The sequence below is a fragment of the Podarcis bocagei genome (genome assembly GCF_964188305.1).
Source record: "Podarcis bocagei genome assembly, chromosome: 1".
Classification (NCBI taxonomy): Eukaryota; Metazoa; Chordata; class Lepidosauria; order Squamata; family Lacertidae; genus Podarcis; species Podarcis bocagei.
In genome coordinates, this window is record NC_138125.1 from 94,022,787 (window position 1) to 94,042,481 (window position 19,695).

The following is a 19,695-nucleotide window of genomic DNA, read 5'->3' on the forward strand; positions in this document are numbered from 1 at the left end:
GACACACCGTGTCACAGTTTGTGAGGAAAGTCTCTCTCTCTCTCAGCAGCAGCAGCAGCAGCAGCAACAACAACAACAAACAACAACCAGATTATTGTGGCACCACAAGGTACCGCAGGAGTCTTTGTTGTTTTTACTGCGGCACAGGCAAATTGGTGGAAAACCTGCTCCACCCATGCATGAATTTGGCTGGTTACAGAGCTGGGTGGAGAATACTTCTTGACATGCAGTAATCCCTTAAAAACAGAGTGCCTTGCAATACCTTCAAGACTCAATAGATTTATTGTGGCACGCATTTGTGAGGGTGCGGTGGGATAATATATAAATAAATAAAACCCCATTTTATCGGATGCACAGTGTTCCACATGATACTGTGAGCGCACCTGCTCCTCTTGCATTCCTGGACTCTTTTTTTTTCTTTTTTAAAAAGTCTTTTCTTCCCTGGAAAAGCTTTTCCAGAGTGGGTTATAATAAAACCATGAAATATATACATACAGTAAACAACTACCCCATTGAAATCAGCAGCACTCCCTTTTTTTCTTTTTCTTTTCTTTTTTTAAATGCTTTTTATTAAGTTTTCATTTTAAATACACCAACACTAACAAACCAAAAAACATCAAGTTTTTTTACATGTATCCTACTTTATGCTCCGTAGAGCCGTTGACTTCCCTCCTTCCCTTCCGCAGGTTTTCTTATTCCAATCATTAATTTACAGTTTCGTTAATAAAAGACTAAACCATGACATAAGATTTATTTCAGTCCTGCTAGCGTCTTCAGATTTCTACAGTTCTCACTTATATAAACCATAAATTTACCCCATTCTTTTTGGTACTTTGTCTCCTGACTGCGAATTCTATGTGTCAGTTTTGCTAGTTCTGCGTACTCAACCAACTTTGTCTGCCACTCCTTTACAGTCGGTATCTCCTGTGTTTTCCACTTTTGGGCTATCATGACTCTAGCTGCTGTCATAGCATACAAATATAGTCTTTTGTCTGTCTTCTTAATATCCTCTCCCATCAAACCTAGCAATAGTTCTTCAGGCTTTTGGGGGAAAGTATATTTAAGCATCTTATATGAAGATCTATAATGAAGCACTCACTGTTTTTCAAACCTCACTCGGTTTAAAACACAGACCCCACAACCCATTTTCTTGTACATCTGCCCACTTCATGTATTTGATGAAGTGCGCTGGCAAAAGCTTACGCAACAATGAATATACTAGCCCAATAGTTTCTAATTAGCCAAGTACTGTGAGCCCCCTGTTTTTTAAAAGCCAAGCTATGGACCCCCTACTTTTGAAATTGTTGGTATCTCTATGGTATGTTTTAGTTCTGTGAATGGTACACCCTGGGGTCTGTGGATGGCCACCATACCAGCCTTAAGAGGCCCCACTTGCTATTTTTCCAACAGCAGGCCAAACAACACTCCCCCCCCCCCCTGGAAGGAACATTGTAGGATGAGGCTGGAGAACCTGTGGCCCTACAGTTGTTGCCGCACTTCAACTCCCAGGCCCAGGCCTCCTGCTGTCTGGCCATGCCAGCCCAAGCCCATCTCAAGGATCCTGGGTTCACCAACCCTGTAATAAGCAATTGCAAATCAGAGACAGATAATTTTGTAGCAAGAACAAAACCCAAAAATATGTGACTTGCGATCTCAAGTTTAGCAATTCATATGAAGCAATATGAAGCAATATGAATTCGAACCAGACAAATAACTTAGCCTTCCCGCCCCCTACAGAAAAGTCTATTGCAATTAAAACAATATTTCTCCATTTTCTATTAGTCCCTATTGTTTTCTCCTCAGCTCCACTCACTACTTCCTGACCTGCAGAAAAGAGGCATGTTGAAGTCGGGCACCTGTGTGCAATGTAAAATGGTACAGATCCCACCCATAAACTTCAGACACATGTCCAGGTTTTTCTTCCCAGCCATTTGATTTAAGCAACAGACTGTGTGCTCCAGGGGGCAGAGTTCAAGACACAGGAGTCAGGTTCCAATTTCTGACAAAGAGCCTGTCTTATCAACTTTGCCTTCCCACTAATGTTGGCATCTGACCAGTCAGATAACAGCCATATGTAGTTTTAATAACAAAACAGAGAAAGTTATGACAACTCATGGTCAACTCTTAAGCCAGTGTTTCTCAAACTTGGGTCCTTGGTTGTTGTTGGACTACAGCTCCCATCATCCCTAGCTAGCAGGACCAGTGGTCAGGGATGATGGGAGTTGTGGTCCAAGGACCCAAGTTTGAGAAACACTGTTCTAAGCATTTGTGGCATATATTATTGCCACAGTCCATTTAAAAAAAACAACAACTCAGGCAGCTAACCAGGATTTCACGGATTTTGTTGTGAACTCTTCCAAAGCTAAGTGCAATCGTAGGGACAAGCCCCATGCCCCTTCTCCCAAGCTCCAAGTTGGGAAAATGGGTTCATCCCTGTCATGTTCATTGTCACACTCACCAGACAGGGCAAGGATGCTTGTGACAGAGTCTATAGCAAACCAATTTGCGGACTCTCCATCCCTAGCACAGACTGCAACCAAGCATGCGGACAAGGCATTCTTGACTTCATGGAAAATTTAACAACATCTGATGGAAGCCAACTGACAGCACTTGATGGGCCAGCTGGCTAGCACTGAAATCCTGCTTCCTGCTGTCGCAGCAGGAACAACAACTGGTTACATCATGGAACTGTCATGAAGACCACAAAGAACTTTGCAAACCTAGCTGGCAGAATCAAAGTTTTGTCTGAAATTGGTAACAGGAAGTTCAATACACTGTACAAAAAAATAATCTGTAACGGGGATGGCCAACTTTTTCTGGCATAAGTGCCACACTCACTCTTGGCCAACCCTCCAGGAGCTACATGGTGGATGTGGCCAAAAGCAGGTGTGACCACTTCACATTCATGCATGCTTGCACATTCTCAAATGCACAAGGGACATAGTCCCATGCAGATCAGCTAGCAAGGTGGGCTGCTTGCCCCCTCTCCACCCCAATTTGCAGGAATGAGGCCACTTGCAGTCCTATTAGGGTGGTGGGTTGAGAGGTTTGAACCTCTCTGCCTACCCCAGCACCATGCCTACCTTTTTTTATTCTATTTTTGCTGCCACGGCCCAAAATTTGTGGGGTTACCAATTTTGCTTTAGGCACACCCCACTCACTCCCAGCACGCACCCACCCACCTCAGCATGTGTGTGCTCACCCCAGACGGTGATAGGAGACACTATATCCCTGGAAGAGGGCAAGTCTTCTTCTTCTTCTTCTTCTTCTTCTTCTTCTTGGAAAATAAATTATTTGTACCTTAATGCTATGCAGAGATTTTAAAAACTGCCTCTTGCTACAAAGTATTTACATTTTAAATAGATATCAAATGTCACAATTGTTCCTCTGCAACATTCTCCACTTTAATTATAGCGGAGTACTGCAGTTATTTTGGCAGATTATGAAACAAGCCCAAACAAAATGAATAAAGTAGAACCTCAGGTGGGTCTTCAAATGTATTAATACTTTGCCTGCTATGATTACTTCTTTATTTTTCTTTAAAAGTCAGAAGTTTCAAGGAAAGCTTTGTCCATAAGCTTTGTTTTCTAGAAAGGTTCCCAAGACAGATCTGTGGCCTTCCAAATAACACATCTGGACGACTCTGCTTTTCTGCTCAACAAAGCCATTTCGTTGATGTTTCCCATAGGTATTTTCTCCTCCCATAAACTCAACACAACATCTTTGCCCCTATTTACAGTCTGACACAGTGGCCCTTTCACATGTAACACTAAAATATGCTTTAGCACTTTATGCACAAGTTAAAACTACCACAAATGAGTCTTGTGCACTCTCTTATCCCTGCCTCTGCTCAGCCTGCAAGATTTCACCAGCAATAATTTCCATTTTCAAGTAATCTCAAGCTTGTCACTGTTGTACGAAACCAGAGATTGTGGCCTAAAATAAAATAAACCAACTGGCTTCATAAACCATGGTTTGAAGTTGGCTTCTTTCGAATGTAACAACCCTGGCAGATCAGACCAAAGGCCCATCTAGTACAACATCGTGTTCCATAGTGGTAAACCAGTGCCTATGGGGAGCCCACAAGCAGGACATGAGTGCAACATAACCTTCCTGCTCATGCCCTCTGGAAACTGGTATTCAGAGGCATACTGTTTCCAATACTGGAGGTCATATATAGCCAACATGACTAGCTAGTAGACACTGACAGCCATGATGTCTGTATGTTACCTTTTCCCAGTTGCATTGGAGGAGGAAGCACATGAATATGAGTTTTTGCTTGGGCTCATTCCAGCTTTTGCATATATTGCTAATTCATGATGTACAACCAAGATCAATGGCTGGGTTTAGACATGACAATGAGCCATGGTTTATCATTACTGAAATGATCCTGTATGAGTTTTTCCTCTCCTCTCCCAGCACAGCTACAACGAGATCGTTTTCATTTTTTACTAACTGCACCAGCTAGACTGGTGACTGGGAGTGGCCGCCGAGACCATATAACACCTGAAAGACCTAGACTGGCTCCCAGTACGTTTCCGAGCACAATTCAAAGTGTTGGTGCTGACCTTTAAAGCCCTAAACGGCCTTGTCCCAGTATACCTGAAGGAGTGTCTCCATCCCCATCATTCAGCCTGGACCACCTCCAAGGGCCTTCTGGCAGTTCTCTCACTGGGAGAAGTGAGGTTACAGGGAACCAGGCAGGGGGCCTTCTAGGTAGTGGCGCCTGCCCTGTAGAATGCCCTCCCATTGGATGTCAAAGAAATAAAAAACTATCTTTTAGAAGACATCTGAAGGCAGCCCTGTTTAGGGAAGTTTTTAACGTTTGGTGGTTTCTTGTGCTTTTTTAATGCTGTTGGGAGCCGCCCAGAGTGGCTGGGGATACCCAGCCAGATGGGCAGGGTATAAATAAAAAATTATTATCATCATTACGTTCAATCCCTAATCCTGTGGTTAGTCTCAACAACGGTTTGTTGAAATAGCCTAGCTTCGTAATCCATTGTTTCTAGTTTGCCTTATTTCAGCGAAAGCATAGTTAGGGTTAGCCAAAGTTTGTCAGTTTGGATATAAGAAATTGCAGTTAATCTAAAAGAGAAGCTAAGTCTTCCAGTCTCTTTCTCATGGTCACACCAGAGGAGGGAAGAAGGGGGAACGAGGTTCCCACAAGCCCATTCCCACCCCATGGTTTTCAAGCCTACAACTATGCATTATAAATGCAGAATTTTATAACCTGTGTGGATTTATTCAGCTAAGCAAATCTGCATAAGGAAGGTGCTTTTAGCAACATACTGTAATTGAATTTTTACAAAATGAGACCTATTGGAGGAGCATACCTTATGCACAAGGAGTGAGCGACTTGAAATAGCTCCATGCATGGTAATTACTTCCTAGTTGCTAGTGTCACAGCTGCAGTAGTGCTTAAATCTGTAACATATATCCGACACCTAATTATCTGCACCATAGATTAGTGTGAACAAGTGGAACTAAGTATTACCATGCTGCAAACGACATTGGGTGGAGCTCAACATAGACAAATTTTCATAGTTCACATTGCCACCCCCACCCCACCCCAAAAAGGCTGTATGTGAGAAAATTAGTTTTTAATTTAAGCCACGACTTCGTCTTGAATTACCGTATTTTTTGCACCATAACACTCACTTTTTTCCTCCTAGAAAGTAAGGGGAAATGTCTGTGCGTGTTATGGAGGGAATGCCTACGGGTGGCATGCCTACAGATTTTCCTCCTCTAAAAACTATGCGCGTGTTATGGTTGGGTGTGTGTTATAGAGCGAAAAATACGGTATTTGAAGTGGTACTAAAATAATAAAGTAGCTGAGAACAAGGAAAGCAGAGTTCCCCCTCATTACTCAGTAACCATAGGCTATCCCCACATGTGTAGAAAACAGAAGGCAATCCTGAGCTCCTGTATCTCTGGGTTGTTGTTTTCTAGAAACTAAACAAGAGCAACCATCTTCTCAAAACACACAGAGAGAAAACCAAGGTTGCAGCCTGGAAATTCCCAGAGAGGCTTGAGATAGCAATGGCACCTGGCAGTTTTTCAAAACAATCCTCCGTGGGCTGCTGGAAGCTCACATTTTGCAGAGTATATGAGCAATATCCAAGCAAGCCATGCTCAGAGTAGGCCTACTGAAATCAGCAGGCTTACTCCAAAGCATGACTTACTTGCATATCAATTTATATTCAAAGGAGGAGAAAAAGTGGCCAGAGAAATCAGCTAACACAATAATGCTGCCATTCAGAGAGTGTCTTCTGATCCGATGGCAGGCCTCTTGTTAGCATATTTCTCCCACTTTACATTTTGCTTTGTTATACTCCTGTGTAGTTCTGCGTGCATCATCTCTTTGCTAAGAATTTGTTTTTTAAAGCAGCAAAGTTCCACTGAATAAAGAGGAGACCTGATGGAAACTGCATCATGCATACATGTTTCTTGAAGGGCTGCCCTTATTCCCAATTTGAAGTCTACATCAGCTAATCCAATAGAGTGGTACCTCGGAAGTCGAACAGAATCCGTTCTGTAAGTCAGTTTTACTTCCAAATGTTCAGAAACCAAGGTGCAGCTTCCGATTGGCTGCAGGAAGCTCCTGCGGCCAATTGGAAGTCGTGGAAGCCACACCAGACGTTCAGGTTCCAAAGAACATTCGCAAACCGGAACACTCACTTCTGGGTTTGCAGCATTCAGGAGCCAAAACTTTCAAGTCGCAAGGCATTTGTCAACCAAGGAAGACTGTACTACAATTGCAATACTTGCTTGAGATACAAATCCCTATAAACATGTCTGCAGACTACCGTATATACTCAAATATAAGCCTTGAGTGAGGCGGCGGCAGCGGAGGGGCGAGCAGCTCGTCCCTCCGCCGCCGCCCACCTCTCACAAGGGCAGGCACAGGAGCCACGGCTGGGAGAGGCGCTGCACTGTGCCTCTCCCAACCAGGCTCCTGTGCCTGCTGTTGCTAGCGGCAGAGGCAGAGGGACGAGCGGCGAAAAAGGAGGCTTTTCGGGCTGCTTGCTCTTCCTCCTCCGCTGCTGCCACCACCACGTTTGTGGTGTGGTGAACCGGCTTATACTCGAGTCAATAAGTTTTCCCAGGTTTTTTGTCCTAAAATCAGGTGCCTCGGCTTATATTCGGGTCAGCTCATACTCAAGTATATATGGTACTTCAAGAGTTCAGGGAACCCTTTAGGCAGGGCTATCAAAACTGACTTCTCCAGGACTTAAACTGCTCAAGCATTTTCCAGGCAAGCTTCCTGGCTTCCCAAGACTTAAGCAGCCATCCTGTATTATTCGTGCGCACTTGAGCAAATAACCACAGTGATGCCTCATGACAATTTAAAAAGAGATTGATCAATTATAACACAGACTACTAAAATGCATGCTGGGCTCGGCTAATTTAATTGTTCAACAGTTGTACCCAGTGCTTTTTCTACTAAAATATGAGGCGTCACTACTACCCTGGCCAGGAAGAAAGAAAGAAAAAGAAAAAAGTTCTACCAGTACTCCATACACGTTAAGTAATGTCACAAACAAAAATAAGCTCTGGCCGCACTGTGGTTATCACAAATTTGTCAAAGACTTATAAGCAGGTCTCAAAGGTCCTGCCACTTTAAAAAATGAGAATTAGTTAGCAACTTTCTGTGTAATCTCCCCACTGGGCAATCACTCCCTTGTAAACAGCAGATTTAAGAGGTTTAAAAGATGACTTTGCAGGCTGTCCATATATTAGTCTGCTAGACAGACAAATACCCCCAACACCGTAAAAGTGCTAGGCAACCAAGCAGACCCTTAGATACCAGTGTGATAGATGAACACATAAGAACCTGACTGGAACACTGAACAGGAGAGAAAGACTCCAGGCTACTATTCTTCACCATTAAATGCACGGACAGAGGGCTGAAATATAGCTTTCCTTTGAACAGGTGATTATTCTGTCCATCTAGATCAGTGTTTCCCAACCACTGTTCCGCGGCACACTAGTGTGCCGCGAGATGTTGCCTGGTGTGCCGCGGGGAAAATTAAAAAATTCGAAAGATTTTTTTTTTTAAGTCAAATTTTTGATTGGGGCGCCGTCACTAGATGACCCCTGGGGCTCCCTCCCTCCCGCTCTGCACCTCCCTCCTCCTCCTCCTCCTCCGGGGAGGCCCTTCCTGGCTCTCGGCCAAGGCTTGGCGGCTGCCACTCACTCACTCGCTTGCCCACCCGTCCCTCCATCCCTGCACCCGGCCTCTCCCCCTCCGTCCCCGGCGCGGGGGCTGCCGGGATCCGTAGTCCCCTCGCCCTTGGGCTCCGCGCCCGTGCGGGGTGCGCGAACTACGTTTCCCAGCGTGGCCTGGCGGGCCGGGCGTTTTGTTTGAAGCGCTCTTCTCCCGGCCATGGAATGAGCGCAGTGGCGGCGGCCGGGCAGGCAGGGGCTCTTCCGCGCAGACCCCGCGCAGCCTGCCTGCGCCCCCGCGGAGATCGGGCGGCAGGATGGAGCCCGGGGATCCCCGCGGAGGCGGAGCGGCGGAGGCGGAGGCTGCCCCCCAGGTAGGGCTGCGTCGGGGGGGGGTTATTTTTGCAATGCTGCATCCGCGCCGGAGGGGACGCATTGGACCGCGGGGAGACCCCTTGGCGGGCGTGCAAGGCAATGCATGCGTGCAGGCGTTGCATGGAGTGCAGTGCAATGCAATGGCAACGCGGCGCCCTGCATGCATGCATGCAACTTCCACCGGTGCTCCGGACTTGGCAGGTGAGGGGGGTCCCCAGTGGGCGGCAGAGAGAGCCGGGAGGGCGAAGGGGAGCCGGGGGGGAGCAGCGCTGCTCCCCGAGCCGAGCCCGGGGGAAACTTTGGCGTCGTTGCGCCGGGTGTTGGAAGCGGAGGCTGGCGGGGGCCCCTCACCTGCAAAACCTGGTCGCCTCTCATATATTTCGTGCATTGCATTCATCGCCCGCTTTCTCCTCCAAGGAGCTCCCGGGGGCGCGCGTGGTTCTCCCCGTGTTATCCTCGCAACAACAGCCCTGCGAGGTGGGTCAGGCGAGTGGCCCAAGGGAGCACCCAGGGATTGTCCTGGCCAGGTGGGGTGATTTGAACCCTGCTCTCTGCCCGGTCTTCGTCCTCATTTAGCCCCCACATGTGCATGACTGTGCATGACTGAGGTTTTCCCCCCTCGTCTTGGCTATGGTGTGAGTCTGTCCTGTTAATTAATGGGGTTCTGCCTTCGGAGAAGATGAGCCAGCCCTCAAGGAGGTGATTATGTAATTTGCTAGCAATTCATGTCCCTCCCGGCGTGACGCTGCGCGCTGATGTCACGGGGCTGTAATGGTGGTGTGCCTCGAGATTTTTTTTCATGAAACAAGTGTGCCTTTGCCCAAAAAAGGTTGGGAAACACTGATCTAGATAACCATTTAAAATGTTGATCTTTTTGATATTTCTACACAGTAAAATCTGCTATCAACCCCAATAACAAGCATGTTGTTTCATACAATTGTTATTGTTGTTGTTATTTATTCATTCAATTTATATACCACCCTCTATCCAAAGATCTCAGGGCTGTGTTCAACATTAAGAACCCGTGCAGAGTTTGTCTGAGGCCCACTGGCTTGTTCTTGGCATGCCAGTGTAAGTCCAGCAAGCCCCTGGCGGCCCCCCCCCCCTGGCCAGCTTTGCCCTCCAAGGCTTGGGGCTAGCACACCCAGCTTCTCCCCCCCCCCCCCCGCTGCACGGACCTGTTAAGAACATAATTTATGGAGCAAATTTCAAAAAAACACAAAACCCAAATGCACAGCATAATAATACACATAAGAATAAAATAATCGTAACAGCAGCCCCACTGCCGCACACACATTTAACAGGCCATTGATTATTTAATGGCCAAAGGCCTGGGTAAAGAGAAATGTTTTCACCAGGTGCCTAAAGATATGTAATGATGGCACCAGGTGAACCTCTCTAGGGAGAATGTTCCACAGACAGGGAGCCACCACAGAAAAGGCCCGTTCTTGTGTTGTCACCCTCCAAACTGCTTGGGGAAGGGGGGCATAGAGAAGGGCCTTGGATGACAAGCACAGGGTCCGGGTTAGTTCATATGGGGAGAGCTGGTCCTTAAGGCAATGAGGTCCTGACCCATGTAAGGCTTTACAGGTCAGCATCAGCACTTTGGCCCAGAAATTAACTGGCAGCCACTACAGTCAGGCCAGGATTGTTCCATACAATCCTTTCCATTTGTTCTGGAGTACTTACTCATCACTGCTCTAATTTTGCTTCACTGTCTCACATTTTCAAAGTGTATTACTGGTCGGTTTGCAAAAAAATGTCTATTCTGGTGCACTGCATTTGAGCTATATGCTTTAATGTTCAACCATTTCATCTATGTCTCAAGCCCTATTTAGGCAGCCTGGAGTATAAAGAGGCCTTGTACTGTATTTTGTGCCCCAGCTCTAAAACCATTCACCTGAAATACAATATATTTATTTACAGTACAAGCTCATAGCAATCTACGCACAAGTAGAGCTCACTGAGTTCAATGGGCCTTACTTCCAGGAAAGTGTACACAGGACTGCAGCCAAATTCCTGTGCACACTTACCTGGGAGAAAGACCCAGGCGTTTTAGTGCCTGTTCAATTTCTGCTGTAATGAACCAAGCTAGTTTCCTTAGTTGTTGAAAAGTAGCACAAAACAATGGACAGGGTAAAAGATTTAGAAGAGGGAGACTATACACACCAGGGTGCTACCCCTAGGGCCTTGAGTTGGTGCACAATGTTCCCACATTTCATTTTAGATAGAAATTTGAAGGTTCACTATGTTGCCTTTCACCCTCAATGAGATATATAGCTAGGGAGGGGCCGACTGCACCAGACCAGGGTCCAATCACACCTCAAGGTAGCATTCTGTAGGCAAAATGACACCACTGTGCACCCATGGACTTACTGCATGGCCTTGGACAAGATGTTCTGCACATCTTGCATATTAATATTATATACCAGGAGTAGCCAACATAGTACCATCCAGATGCTGTTGTACTACTACCCCTGTCATCCCTGATCATTGGCCCACTTCCTGTGCGGATCAACCTGGAAGCCAAGCTGGCTGGTGCTGATGAGGGTTGGGAGTCCGCAACATAGGGAGGGTCACATGTGGCCCAGCCCTGGCATATGTGTTTATTCAAAAGCAAGCACCACTGCACTCCAGGGAAGCAGGCACAGCATTGCAGCCACAACTTCTCCAGTTGTAAAATGGGAATAGTTTCCTACCATAGAATGAGAATGGATAAGTTATTGCTCGCTATCCATTTTAGCAAAAGTTTTTAAAGTACATCTAGAATGAATTAGTACATCTGTTAGAACCCATGCCAGTAAGCTGGTTAAACCATACAAGTGTTAACACAATCTTTGTAGCTGTGCTGTTATCAGCAAAATCACAATCGCCATGAAACGGTCAGCTATGCTTATTTTATCTATGTGTGTGTGTTGCACAGAACCATCAGAGGCTGAACTGACTTTTCATTTTTAAATTTCACTTGGTATAAGATACCCCAACCCACAGCACGCTTGGGTGTCATCTTCTATGAACTCATGCACTGGATGAAGTAGGAGCCGTCATGATGTAGTGGGCGCCGTGACAGACCTGAATTGGGGAAAACTGGGTTAAATTCCTATTTAGCTCAAGTGGATCACCGTGGCCCAATCACTCACTTAAGACTATGAACCTAGAAGCATTTCCCCCTTAACTCAGCAGAGCTTATTTCTGAGCAGACACATATAGGATTGCACACACTTATCCTTATCGTAGGATAGCTGTTGTGAAGATAAAGTGGCAGGGAGGGGAAAACACAGAATCTGTACACAACCCTGAACTGCTTAAAATGTAATAAATCAATGAATATAAATAATAAGCTTCCTCTCTTAGAAACTTCATCCCACAATAATTTGTTAGCCTTTAAAGCAAGAATTGGGAATCTGTGGCTTTTCATATATTGCTGGACTACAGTTCCCATCATCACAGACTTCTTGCCATTCTGGCAGAAGTTGATGGGAGCTGAAGTCCAACAACATTTGTAAGTGTCCAGTCCCCCTCATCCCTGACTCAAAGGTCGTCATAAGATTCTTTTGTTCTTTGTGCTGCAAGAGACACAATGCTCACTTACCAGTAAGTCCCACTGAACGCAACAGGATTTACTTCTGAGTATACAGGTCTAGGATTGTACCGGAAAGCTAGCTACTCTTCTAGAGATCATTGTCATCCTATATATGCCCTTCCCAGGAAGGACAGCTCATTCCTTATATTCTCCATCCCTCCCTCCACTGACTTCTTTCACGCATGATGATCCTACTGCATTACGAACTATGTTTCCATTACATATCAGTCCTGATAAATGCTAGTGGGACACTAGATCAGTGTTTCCCAAACGTTTTTGGGCAACGGCACACCTGTGTACTAAAAAAAAATCTCGCGGCACACCACCATTAAAGCCCCGCCCCGTGACGTCAGCGCGCAGCGTCACGCCGGGAGGGACGCACAAAAGTGAACGTTTTTTCCCTCGGCAGCTCCTCTCAGCTGCGCTCAATCCGCCTCCGCGCAGGCTGAGGGAGGGAGGGAGGGGCGCGTGTGACCCGTCTCTGCTGGGAGACCAAACCCAGCGAGACAGAGTCGCGCGGAGGCGCCCAGGCAGTGCTGCCGGCTGCGAGGAGGAACGCCAGGCAGCAGCAGGAGGCGCGGCCTCTCCTCGCCGCCCGACTCGCCCGCCTCCCTCCAGGCATCTCGCGGCACACCAGCCGGTGTCTCACGGCACACTCGTGTGCCGGGGAACACCGGTTGGGAAACACTGCACTAGATATACTATATAAAAGAGATTAAATTCATATGAATTCAATGTATTATTGTCAATCTGAGGAGAAATACCAGTATGACAACTAAAGGTACAGAAACACTGAAAACCCTAATACAGTGGTACATCGGAAGTCCAACGGAATCCATTACAGAAGTCCATTTGACTTCCAAAATGTTCAGAAACCAAGGTACAGCTTCCGATTGGTGGAACACTCACTTCCAGGTTTGCGGCGTTCAGAAGCCAAAACGTTCGACTCGCAAGGCATTTGGTATCCAAGGTACGACTGTAGTAACTGGAAGGATTGACTATCACAAGTAACATTATGTTCCAATATTACTTATAGCGAATAAAAACATATTACCTTTGCTTACATGCTTGACAGTAAGGATGGAGAATTTATGGTGCTTCAGATCTCATTGGACAACCAACTCCCACCAGCTACAGTCAGTATGGCTAATAGAATAGGGATGAGGGGAGGGCCATAGGTTCCCAATCCCTGCTGAACCGCAACCCAAGGGTGGGCATTTCCAGTTGTCTCCCCACTATGATCACTCTTCCAGAGTATCTCTACCACGTGAGCTAGAATGGGACTTGTTTTAGAATGTTTATTATTGTTAGCTACCTTTGCTAGATGTCTTTTTTTACACTAACATCACAATACAATTAATCAAGTTTACTGTAACAAAAAAGGCAATATTTGAGACAGATTTTGAGCCAAGAAAGGGTTCATGAAAGATTCCAGAACTTGACTTGAACGCAACCAAGCAAATATATCACTCAAAGATACATAATTAAGTATTCACCAACTAAAATGGATCATGTGGAACAAGGAGCCATGGAATGCTGGAGCCACCTGAACCCACCATGTGTTTCGAGTAATCGAGGAAGCCTTTCCTCCATGAAACACAAAGATACACATTCATTCAGAAGTCTCAAATCATCAAATGCACTAGTTCCAGCCCAACAACTTACTCAACACGGCTTTGTCCCACTCTGCAGCAATTATGGCTCATATAACACTATATACCCAAACTTGAAAAATCAAGGGGGCTTTGAGTGGAAATTCTCACGATCATGGTCACAATGCATGTTCCACAATAAGATGACAGGCCACAGTTCGGTGACATAAACATGCCTTGTGCGCAAAAGATCCAGATGGTGGTGGACTATAACTCCCATCTATTCTTGACCATTGGCCATGCTGATGAGGACTGATGGGAGTTGGAGTTCACTAACATCTGGAGGTCACAGATTCCCAACCTCCAGGATAGACCATAATGGGCTAGATTGGTGGTTCCCAATTGGCTAACTACTGCAGACCCCCTACTTTTGAAAATTTTGATATCTCTGTGATAGTATTTGTTAGGTGAATGGTGCCATGGATCCCCTGGGTGGTTTAAGTGGACCCCCTGGGGTCCGCAGACCACCAATTGAGAACCACTGGGCTAGATGAATCCTGGGTCTAACTCCATATGTTTCATGTGCTCATGAGAAGAATAGTCTCTACCCTAACACCTTCAATTCCTGCAGGAAAAGAAAGATAAGAGGGGGAAAGCACTTCTGCCACAACAAACCCCTAAGACAGCAATCTTAAACGTATCAGACACTAAAGCCTACTTGAATCAAAGTACATTGGTTCTGAGGAAACATGATTAGGAGAGGTGTGCAAGAAATACAGTGGTACCTTGAGTTACGTTACCTTCAGGTGATGTAATTTTGATTTACAAACGCAGCAAACCCGGAAGTGTGTACTTCCGGGTTTCGCTGCACGCACATAAGTGCTCTATTGCACCACGTGCATGAGCAGAAGCAACTCCTCCAGATATGGACTTTTCAGGGTAAGTACGGACCTCCGGGACAAATTAAGTTTGTATCCAGAGGGTCCACTGTAAATACAAAGGAGAGTGCAATTGTGGTGAGGCTCCTCCCTAAACAGGCTGGGAAGAGTAGTGTCACGCTAACATTTACACATGCAGAGTTGTTTTTTTATAAACTAAGCCCCTTGCCCAACCCGAGAAAGGATTTTAAACTCACTCCTACACACACAGCCCCAAAAGTTGACATACCTGCTGCAGGACATAGAATTGGTGGAGGACAAAACTGTTGTTCCTTTCAGGAATTACAGATACAAGTCATTCCAGATAATCTACCCTTCCCTATACTCTTCCACATTTTGACCCCCAACACCTGAAATATTTGGGGAGGGGAAATGCAGGGCTCTTTGGGTCTCCCAGATTCCTCCTGCCCATGTATACCAACCTCATTCACCCATCCCAGTTAACATGAATGAAAGGAGTAGAGGGTGTTTCTTGTAGGGGGGCTGACCACCACTGCGTCTTCAACCTCTCCACCCTCTCCCACACACAGATGATCAATCAATGTGTGCCCAGCCACATTATAGGCCTTGTGGCAGAGGAGCACGACTCAAGTCACTCTGAGAGCCACTTCTACATTGCTAATATAGCAAGAAATCTGCATCATTGCTTCAACTACATACACACACTATTTGTGACACACTACAACCCATTCTCTATTCACCTCTTCCCTCTCTCCACCTGTCTACAACCCATGCTGCTCAGATTCCTCCTCTGTGCACCATGTCTAGCATACACTCACTCTCTTCTCTCGGCATCCTAATTCATAACCTTCTGTTTCCTCCTCCTGCTGCATATCAGTTATCTCCTCACACTCCCACAGCTCTCTTTGCACCCCATCTGTTTTTCCCCACCCCTTTCTCTTTTCAAGGGCTGGCCCACAGATAAGCCTGGCTGGGAGGGGGAGGAGGGAAACAAGTGCCTGGAATTGTATCACGAGGGCAGCGAGTGGGAACCTGTAGCCCTCCAGATGTTGTTGGATACCAACTCCCATCAGCCTCTGCCAGCATGGTCAACAAATTAAAATAAAATAAAATAATTCCTTCCAGTAGCACCTTAGACACTAACTAAGTTAGTTATTGATATGAGCTTTGAAAGTGTGCATGCACACAAAGGCTCACACCAATAACTAACTTAGTTGGTCTCTAAGGTGCTACTGGAAGGAATATTATTATTATTGTTGTTGTTGTTGTTGTTGTTGTTGTTGTTTTGACTACGGCAGACCAACACGGCTACCTAACTGTAAATAGAAGCATGGTCAACGGTCAGGGATGACAGGAGTTGTAGTACAGCAACATGTGGGGGCCTACAGCTCCCCATCCCTGAACTTAAGAGGAGACAAATAAGAATGGTCTGCCCTCCATCTATGAACTCAATGATGTGTAGGTAAGATTATAGGATACTTCTGCAAGAACAAGTTCAAAGGCAATAATAAGCTATCCAATCCATATGAACTGCAGGGGAAAGGGCAGCTATCTTTTATCTGGGAAGCGGGCTAGCCTTGCTGACCCAGGACTGCTGTGGAACTAGGTAGCTGTAAGCCTCAAGAGGAACTCCACCATCACCACCATTGAACCATAGGTTTGTTCTTTTTAAAGAATAAGGAGTTATATGCACTGAAGAAAAAGGAGTACAATGTTCTTAGATTAATTTAAATAGTATGACATTGGAAGACAGTAGCACCTCTTGTGTTTATCGTTCGAGTGGTACTTTGAAGAAGCACTTATTTTCTTACAGAGTTGAAACAAAAATCATTTCAAAACACATATAACATGGCATGGCAGAGGAAGCCATCTTTCTAATCCATAAAGATGTAAAAAAGGTCTATATAACTGATGCTATTGTAATTTCTGTATATTGTACTGTACAGTTGTGACACAGTGTTCACTACTATAGTTGATGGGGGGAGTGGAGACAGTCAAGAGATCTTATTTTGGAAATATTATGGCTCAAGGATGATAAACAAAAAAAGGGAGCCAAAACTGACAACTATAAAAAGCTACATATATACACAGTCACACCAGCTGAGAGATCAAACATCTACCTTCCTGAGAGAGCTTTAATTCTCCCAATTGCACAGCAAGTGAAGCAGATCATCTGTAAAGGCTCCAAAACAGTGGAAGTAGTTTCTGTGATAGAAACACCAGAGGCCCAATAAGAGACACAATCATCCCCATGTTCCTCTCACCAAACTAAACTTTTTTGCAAATTGTTTTATTGCAACATCTTCATTTAGGCACTACTGATAACCACATAACTGAATTGATCAAGTTTTGAGATGAATGCTCTGAGAACTGACCCCTGTGCTGTGCCCACTGAAGGCATCAGGAAGTTTCATTTCATTTTATATTTTCATAAAACTGGGAATTATCAATCGATGGTAACACCACATTTATTAATCCACATACCTAGCACACACAGATAAAGGCTGCAACAATAGGACAAAGATACCTACACATTTTGGAGAGAGAAACTGAAATAATGACAAACAAAAATCTCCAAAGAGCCAGTTAGGGAAAGATATCCAGGACTAAGGTGGAAACAGAAATGCATGCTTTTATATGGCAGCACAGGCTTGCCTTAAACTCACATTTAAGCACAATAGGGAGAGGTGGGGATAAAACAAAAGCTGCATTTCTCTGGTCTTTCTTTCTCTCAATGTAGATTACAAACACATGGAGAAATTCAGAGGCTCCTCCATAGGTCACCCAATCCACCCTTCCCAGCCTATATAGATGTACCCGCCCTGCACTAATCCTTACGAATTTGCTTTGTTCGAATATAAATCTCAAAGAGATGGGAATAGGGCAGGGGGGATATCCCTCTGGCAGGTCACTTTCTTACCAGAGTTCCCCCCACCTACCCACCCACAACTATCATGCTCGTCCATTGTGCCGGCGCTGGAGATCTTTCCCCTATCCTACATGCGGAGAAGACTGAAAGCGCGACCTCTGAAAAATAAAGAAAGGAGCCAAGATGCGAAGCCCAAGCAATTTTGTCCCGCCCACCCTGGCATAGTCTTTCACCTACAGAGGATCCCTCTCGCTCATCATCCCCGCTCGCCATCCAGCCAGCTCTGCAGCTCCAGACAATGCTCTCCCTTCCCGCTCCCCACCCGCACACCGCCCTCGCCCTCGCTCCCCTCCCCCTCCAAGCCCCCTGCCCATGCAGATCCCGGGCAACATGACAGTGCAAGGGCGGGCGGGTGTGAATACCTGGCGGCGGAGGCTGTGGCGCCGACACTGGAGGCGGGCGCAAAGATATTTGGACTCCTGCACGTCCTAAAAGAGGCATTCAGACGAATGGGAGCAGCAGAAGCCTCTAATCCCCGCTGCTGCTCCTGCTGCTGCAATGCATGGCTGATGCTCTTCTCCGCCCCTGTGTTGCCGATAAAGCTGCAGCTTGGGCTTGGTAAGAATGGAACCTCGGCGCGCAGGCGCACTCGCCGCTCGCTAGGAAAGACTGGAGTGGGGGGGCGGTGCTGCACATGCGCCGTAGACCAAAGCACAGGGGCATGCGGTGAGCATGCGCCTCTTGGTCCTGGCTCTTCTAGGGACCATCACGCATGTGCTGCCCGAGTCTCTTCCCTGGCCGACGCTCCCGCCGACAGTCATAGAGGTCCGTCAAAGGCTAGATAGAACCAGGGGGGGGATCTCTATGGTGACGTGAATCCGATACTGAAAGGCGCGGGGCGGAGGGATGCAAAGTGTGTAGCTGAGGCGATGAGCTCACCGCGCGTTGTACGCATGCGTCGGCCAGCCGTATTCTAGTAATGACGTATGTGCACAAAACGGCTGCTGCATTCCTTGATTAATATTAATAAGAGGACGAGAGGGGGCGGAGTTACGGATTGGAGATGAAGGCTGAGAGCGCCGGTCTCGCCTTCCGGGGTCAAAGGTCATAAGAAGGCAATGCAGTATTTCAAAATAATTAGGAAAAGGGGTGGGGGCGGGATTGCGTCCTAAAGACACACACTGTACAGGGAAGCTTCTAAGGAAGTAATATTTCCCTCCCCGTTATTATTCCTGATTACCTGTTGAATTTCTGCCTGTTGTCCTAGTGTTAAACGCACAGGAGAAAAGAAGGTAGCCCTATTGCAGGAATAGTGAGGGAGGCTGCTCCTCCAGACAAAACTGCATTCAGAGACATTTCAAGTGGTATTGCCTTTAAAAGATTTCTATTTGTGTGTGTTTGTTTGTGTGTATTTGGGCAGCGGGAGTAAGAATCTTATGGCACCTTAAAGAGTAACTGCAAAATGTGTATACATGTCTACTCAGAAGCTTCACTGTAAAAAATATGCATTGTTTGTATTTGGTTTGCCGTTACCATTCTGCAAAAGTGAAGAACAGTTATGGATTGAAGTTTAAATTTATATTTCAATAAGCAGTTAACCATTTAAATGATATAATAAGGCAGCTGTGATTATACTTGGTTGCAATGTGTTCCTTGATGGTAGCCCTTGTCCATCATTTGCCAGGTTAAGAGGTACCGCTGCCGATTGGAACTTACTGAGAGGATTGCTCACACAGAGAGGCATCCTAAAATGCTTCCATTTTGCTCTTTGTCTGCCTGCCTCTCTGCTGACTCTGCTCCAAGTCATCAAAAAGAACCATCAAGAGGAAATCACTGCAATGGCCAAGTCATTGTCCTAACAAAAGACAGAGAGAGAAGCCATCAGCAAGACTAAGACTATGTGCCCCATCCTGCACCCTGGGTAGTTAGCAATGGAGGATGCCAGAGAGGAGGAGGGAATTTCCAGGTCTGCAGTGGGGAATGATGTAACCAAACAGAGAAAAGTGTCAATTTTGCAAACGGGGGGTGGGGTGCATGTGAATGCTCTGTACTCTAGGCTCAGGTTGTATGTATGTGTAAATAAACCATATATCATAAAGATGTCATAGTCTCTGCTGTGCCTCATTGTCCAAAAAGAAACACAGACCCTGCTAAGTGTACCTGATACCCCTGGAATCTTGCACTGCTCAGAAATTGTGGTGTCGTGTAACA

The 19,695-nt window shown here is 46.0% G+C and overlaps 1 protein-coding gene and 1 long non-coding RNA gene across 8 annotated transcripts in view; one reads left to right on the forward strand and one right to left on the reverse strand.

Moving 5' to 3' along the window:
- The window catches only part of CLASP1 (cytoplasmic linker associated protein 1), a 170,786-nt gene extending 152,706 nt beyond the window's left edge, over nt 1-18,080 (reverse strand). For 3 of the 7 annotated variants that reach the window (XM_081206382.1, XM_081206381.1, XM_081206380.1), the window contains exon 1: nt 17,907-18,078. The gene's annotated coding sequence lies outside the window, so the exon portion shown is untranslated. Of the gene's footprint in view, nt 1-17,906 lie in introns of all 7 variants that reach the window. The other 4 variants (XM_081206385.1, XM_081206383.1, XM_081206379.1 and 1 more) reach the window with 3 other exon arrangements.
- Nucleotides 18,081-18,178: 98 nt separating this feature from the next.
- LOC308593904 lies at nt 18,179-19,584 on the forward strand. The gene is made up of 2 exons (XR_014011076.1): nt 18,179-18,309; nt 19,169-19,584. It is a non-coding gene; the product is annotated as an uncharacterized lncRNA (long non-coding RNA).
- Nucleotides 19,585-19,695: the final 111 nt, after the last annotated feature.